Source organism: Acipenser ruthenus, chromosome 11 (assembly GCF_902713425.1).
Source record: "Acipenser ruthenus chromosome 11, fAciRut3.2 maternal haplotype, whole genome shotgun sequence".
NCBI lineage: Eukaryota > Metazoa > Chordata > Actinopteri > Acipenseriformes > Acipenseridae > Acipenser > Acipenser ruthenus.
In genome coordinates, this window is record NC_081199.1 from 37,072,933 (window position 1) to 37,079,714 (window position 6,782).

At 32.2% G+C, this 6,782-nt stretch overlaps 1 long non-coding RNA gene across 1 annotated transcript; it reads left to right on the plus strand.

Moving 5' to 3' along the window:
* The first annotated feature begins 1,226 nt into the window (after nucleotides 1-1,226).
* Nucleotides 1,227-6,543, plus strand: LOC117426116 (uncharacterized). Its single transcript, XR_004548082.3, has 3 exons — nucleotides 1,227-1,447; nucleotides 2,690-2,760; nucleotides 3,021-6,543. It is a non-coding gene; the product is annotated as an uncharacterized LOC117426116 (long non-coding RNA).
* The last annotated feature ends 239 nt before the right edge of the window (nucleotides 6,544-6,782 follow it).

Below are 6,782 nucleotides of genomic sequence, written 5' to 3' on the forward strand. Positions count from 1 at the left end.
TATTTGAAAATATTGTTTTCTCTTTTTTGGGACATAAGGTGAGACAGTGACAAAAGGCAAAGGCACTGAAAGGGTTTTTTTTTTTTCAAAACAGCATCTGTGTGGGTAAAAAGTGATCTTGTCCTGGCCTCTTCATATATTACAGTTAATTAAATCTGATTTACATTGCAGACAACAGTTGCACCAACTTCAATGCAACCAATTACACGTGTGTATTATACTGTTAAATTTGACAGAAGAATTGTTTTTATATAAATGTAATAAGATCAGTTGTGGATTGTTGTTTCTTATATTTATAACATACACCTACACAGTGTATTATATACAAAATATCTGATTGTATAATTTTCAAATGGAAATCCCTGTGATTAAAGGTTTAACTGGATTTCTGTTATTTTTTTTTACTATTATTAAATTGTTAGATATGAATATTATGCTTTGATCCTATTGAGAGATTTTTTTTTAAAGATACTGCATAAAACTGCGGCACAAATGAGCCTGTTTTCATTGTCATGTAAACTGTTTAAAATGCTTCATCAACAGAGCATGTCTTAAAGACATTCCACTTTCCCTCCTTAAAAGAATGTTTAATGAAATCTTACAATATAAAAACACGCTGCAATGGTATACATAATTAATACTTCTACTTAAATAAGCATTTATTTTCTTTCAATTCTTTTGCTGATGCGACTGCCTTGTCATTTTTAATTATCTTTACACTCCACACAGAAGTTAATTATTTATTTATTTATTTATTTTTTAATCAACATTATTTTGATTGCTAATAACACTAGCTGTGTATTTTTGGAGGACTTTCATTACCGAAGTGGCCTTTTTAAAAAATAAATAAATAAATAAATACAAATCTTAATTAAGCATTCTCCCCTGTAGTGTACCCAATCTGCATTAAAATAGCAAGTGTGGATCATGAAATAAATTAACCCATTCAAAACAGATGATGAGAAATAATATTTGTGTTCAGGTCAGTAATAAATGTTTTGGAATCACAGTTGTGAGTAATGACTTCACAGCATTAAATGTCATGCTTCATTACTTTATACATGCAATTATTTGTGATTTCAATTTGAAGGGGGGGGGGGTGGAATATGATTATTATCACAACTTTTAAAATCTCTGACTAAATAATGTGTTATTTATTGAAACTATTTTTAAAGACAATACAGTAGCATGTCATTGACATGTACCATCTTGCTTGCAGACTCTAATCTTGTTTCCTTCTCTATACAGTATTGTACGCATGATAAAACGTAAACGTGCCTCCTTTCTGCAGGGTTATGACAGCTACCCTGTCTCACGGTAAACAAAAGACAAAGAAAATCTGCAAGGGAATGAACAGGAAGTTAGCAAACTAAAATCTGATTGTATATTAAAAAAATCTATCATGGATTGCTTCCAGAATGCTATTGTTACTCATAAGACACTGTAGGTAAGTGTATATAATCATTTTAGCTTCTAAGAGAATACTACTTTTTATAATCATTTTTTTTTTTTTACCAACTTTTCTTATTATTAATGGTTTTCCTTCTGTGTAGCCACTGAAGATATTTACTCACTAACAGCAAATAACAGCAAAATATGTTTACTTGTAAAGGATGTATCTGTAGCTAAAATGTAAATTAAACAAAGCATACGTTAATAAAATGTTGCTATCTTTGTTAAATATAGTACAGATGTCTGAAATGGGTATATGTTGAACACAAGTTTTTATTTTTATTTTATTATTCCCCTTTCAATAATCTATCCATCACTGCATCATCATCTCCAGATGTTTTTGAAACATGGCTGCCCCCTCATTGTTGTTTTTATGGTCATTGTGGGTCACTTACTGCTAGCTCAACAGAGGCACTGCGTAATAATCAAGTTAATAGCTAAGGAAAACAATTTGAAAATGATTTACACAGTTTGTAAGTCTTGGATGGCTGAATTTCACGTTTGGCTTTTACACACTGTACTTTCATAGGACAGATAGTACATTTGATTTACATTGTTTAAAGTAGTCATTTTTTCTGGATGGATAGATGCTCTATTATGTTACGTAAATGTTGCAACATGTCTTTGGGTTAAAAGCATATATACATTTTTATTTATACCTGATGGTGCTCCCATTGTATACTTTAAAAAAAAAGGGGTTAGTGTCCCAGAATCCCAAAAGAACCTGTAGAATGGAAAACGGGAGGGTTAACGTTTGTACACAGTTAACAGCGTTGTTTGGTTTGTTGTCAGCTCTCATCTATTTTGTGCATTAAAGCATGTGACATACATGTCCTTGAAAAAAAGTGTTTCCCAAGAATAAGCATTTTTTTGGGGGGGGGGGGGGGGGGGGGGGTTTGAAAATGTCAAGTTTCCACTTTTGACAATTGCCAAACTACTTGACTGGCAGGTGTTATGACCTCCTGGTACAAATGCACACACAAAAATAAATAAATAAATAAATAAATAAAAAAATTAACTCTCAATTGATGTTTCGCAGTCTATCCAACCAAAATTGCACATTTCCAAAAACAGCTACTGGGGGAAACTTTATTTTTCTTTCCAACATTTAAAACAAAACATGTATTGTTACAAAACTATATATAAAAAAATAAATAAATGAATAATTGTAAAAAAAAAAATTCTCAGTGGTTTATTTTAAAATGTATAACTTAAATTGGTGTATTTCTCCTTTCAGAAAAAAATGGTGCTAATGATCCTTTGGATTACATGGCTTTTCTCCACTGCAGAGCAGTGGAGTCTATCAGAGTAAGATCCAAGAATTTAAAAATTGATGCCTGTCCCTTTGGAAGGCTCATGAACATTTTACCATCTGCTGTAAAAATGTTATAATACCCAAGAAAACTTTCTGTATTGGCACTGTTCATAGTTTTTCACTTTAATTCCTCCAAAGGCATTTTACTATCCATTATTGCAAGCAATTAATATGTTACTTGTTGCAACATTTTCAAATTAGTTACAATTAATAGGCAGAAATATAGTCAAGTTTTTTTTTTTTTTTTTTTTAGTGTGAACATGGACTTGGAACACTTGGAATTGATTGACATGATTCACCTCCAGATCATTTGCAACGACTAAGTGGGAAAACAACATTCAAAATATATGTTTTATATTTCAGTGTGTAAAGTACAATGATTTATCACACATTTGCATGGTTGCATATGTAAAACATATTTCATATTAATTAAGTGCATGTTTCATATTAATTACCCCAAAAAAGCATCAGACAAATCCTTTTGTATCTCTCTGTTGTTATATCAGGCATGATACCAGGGCATGGCACCACATATTTAATGAACTCATCAAAAATGCATTATATTACTCAAGGAGCTGTGGGAGGGTGCTCATGCTGCTCGATTGGGACGGAAGAAAAAAAAACCATTTCTCTTTCATGTTGTTTATCTGCAAAGATTCTATTAACTAGGATTACATGTCTTTACTTCTCTGCTGAAGATCGCAGAAGTGTGTGAAGACCAACATTTCAAGTTGCATTCAAATGCATAATTGTCTTCACACGCTACTGTACTGCACCTTCATACCATTTGGAAAAGCACCATTACAAAATAGCAGAGTGTATGTACAATAAGAACGGAGATTTTCTTCCATCAAGCAGGAAAAGGTAAATAATATCAGAAGCGAATACATACTGGAGGTCTGCAGGATGTTTTTTTTCTTTTTTCCCAGGGGGATTTCCATGGGTAGAATATAAGGATGGCTACTTTCTACTTCGGATACTTGAGTACTTTTAAGATATGATACTTTTGTACTTTTACTCAAGTAGTTTTCTAGAAGGAGACTGACTTAATTACATTTTTTTCCAAGTAACAGTACTTTTACTTAAGTAACATGTTTTAATACTTTTTCCAAACCTGATAACACGACTCGTTATAGTGGATTCCGGAATGCGGAATCGATTATAACACGGTAGTGGCCCTTTTATACTCGTCATAAGGTGGAACACAAATAGCATGGTCTTGTAACTATAGCGTTATAAAGGGTGAGCACGGTAGTATTCTGTAAACTTTATGTTTACTTATAGTGAAACAGGTACCAGTATATACTTTTCGGTTGCCAAAATAAATATAACAAACCAAAACAAAACCAAAGCTTATATCATTATGCTTATTCTCACTCTCATATTGTATTTCAAACTGCTGTGATGTCATAATAATACAACAATTTGGTACCAGGACAACTGTGTGGAGGTTTTTAAATAAAACCTATTTGAACGATTTCAACATGAAGCCACAAGGTTCAAGGGGGCTATACTGATGCATGATTAAGCTTTTGAAAATACACATACTTTAACATATTGATCCTTTTACAACACTGGTGGCTTTACATTTACATTGTAACCATGAATAAGAAAGAAAATACTTTACCTTATATAACTGATACTAATGTGCTTTTCAGTTAGTTATAGCTAGTTAATATTAATTTATGGAACAAACGTTGATGGCCTACAGTATGCGATAAAAGTAGAAAACCGATTACATTATTTGGGCCCACAAAAAACCCTTCTTAATAAGGCCCTAGATTTTACTGATGCAGGTTTAGGTTTAGCAGCAAAAAAAGAAATGCCTTGGTAAGTCAGTAGAGAAAAATACGGTAGGCTGAAAGTTACGCATTTCTGATGATGTAAAAGTAAATTGGTGTGCAGTGTGAGCGATTACACCAGAGGACATTGAAGCTTTGGAGAATAATAAAAACCAGGCTGCTCTAATTTCCTTTCAACAACTGAGTACATACAGGTCATTATTTCCTGTAATCCACAGGCCTCGAAGTGCAAGTCCCAGCCCTGAGCAAGGGAACCTCTGAAATTATGAAATAGATCACTGAGAGGTTATTAAGGCTAGTTAGAAATTATTAACCCTTTAACTGAGGATGAGAATAATGTGAAGCATAGCAAATCACCCCAATACTACTATGACTACGACTAATAATAATAATAATAATAATAATAATAATAATAATAATAATAATAGTGCTTAATTTGTCTTGTCTTTCTATTCATTTCAATGTAAGATTTGTAGCGACTTGCGTTAGATCATACCAACGATGTGATTGCACAGGCAAAAGAACAGATTTAATAAAAAGAAAACTAATAGAAAGTTTTATATAGCAATAATCCACTCCAGGATGGGCACTGTCTTCAACTAATGCACTTCTTAGCAGACTGAAGGCAATCATCTTATTTGACAAGAGTGCTCACTCTGTCATGGCTCAAAACATTCTCCTCGTTCATCTGCATGATTTTGCTCCTATTCCATTCTGGACTCTGATATTTAACTCTTAGAAACCATCAAGGTTTAATTTCCCCTGAATAATTTCACAAAACTCTGAATATTGAATTTGTATTCTTTCAGTTTGCAGGCCATTGCTTATCAGCGTTAAATGTCAGGCTAGGGAAACACAAGTGATCATCTCAAACATTACAACTTTGTGTATTCTTTATCTGCCTTCCAGACAAAAAAAAAACAAAAGCCTCTAGAATTACCTGGAATCCTGTTCACTCAAAAGCTTTGGGAAATCAGAGCTAATTGAGATCTAATTTGCCCAGGGTACAGGAAAATGAAATATAGTCTGGGATCTAATTTACTTTGCTGTTGGGCACCTCCTTTGCCAGCTAATGTGCTGTGATACAGTTTCCTTCTGGGTAGCATTCTCTAACTGACTGATTAATATATGATGCTTCCATAATAACATAATACTGCTACTACGACTACTGCGACTATACTATAATAATAATAATAATAATAATAATAATAATAATAATAATAATAATAATACATAAATACATGTTTAAATTGTAATTTAAAGCTTGTAAAGTAATTTAGCTGAAGAAAATATTCAAAGCAGGAGGACAGGCTTTAACAAATCCTTTGTAGTGCATTGGTCATTTGATGATACTTCTTGTCTTCACAGCACTAAACTATTATCAGTGTATTAGTATAGTATATTGAATAGGAATAAGAATTACAATCTACAGGCAGCTCGTTCTCTGTGTGGCTGACCTACTGTATATACTTACCTTCCTTCTTTACAATACCCATTTCTGAGGTTTATTTTATAAAAAATATGTTGCTCTCTATAATGTAATGTACTGTATGAACTGTAAATTGTATAAAAGCATTTGCAAGACCATGCTTTTCTTTTCCTGGAGTATAAAGCTTATCCACTTCAAAGAAAGTTCATGGGAAAATCTATCTGAAGGTTTACAACATATTTTAATTATTTGTTTTTGCACATCCATTTAAACGTTTACTTAGGCAGTGGATATTGCACTTACCAGAATTGTTTATGTTTGCTTTCAAAAGTGGTAACAGTTCCAGCATCCACATTCCAAAATTCAATGTGACCTAAAAATGTATGTTGGCCTAATAGCTAGTTTAAATGTGTCCTTTCCTAGACTGACATTATTACCAACACACACAATATACACAGTTACTTTATAATGTGCTATCATGGCAATTTAAGATGGGGGAATCAACCCTTTCTGTGCTGTTATGAAATTGCAAGCAACTGAATTTTAAATATAAATTGATGGTTATGATAATGTTTGAAATAAACATCTTTGGAAATGTATACTGTTTTCAAAACAACTCCAAACATCCATGCCCATGTACCAAGTTTCAGATTATTTACAAATGACATTTTAGGCCCTATATATTCACAACAATATATACTGTGTATATATATATATATATATATATATATATATATATATATATATATATATAAGTACATATATATATATATATATGGTTTAT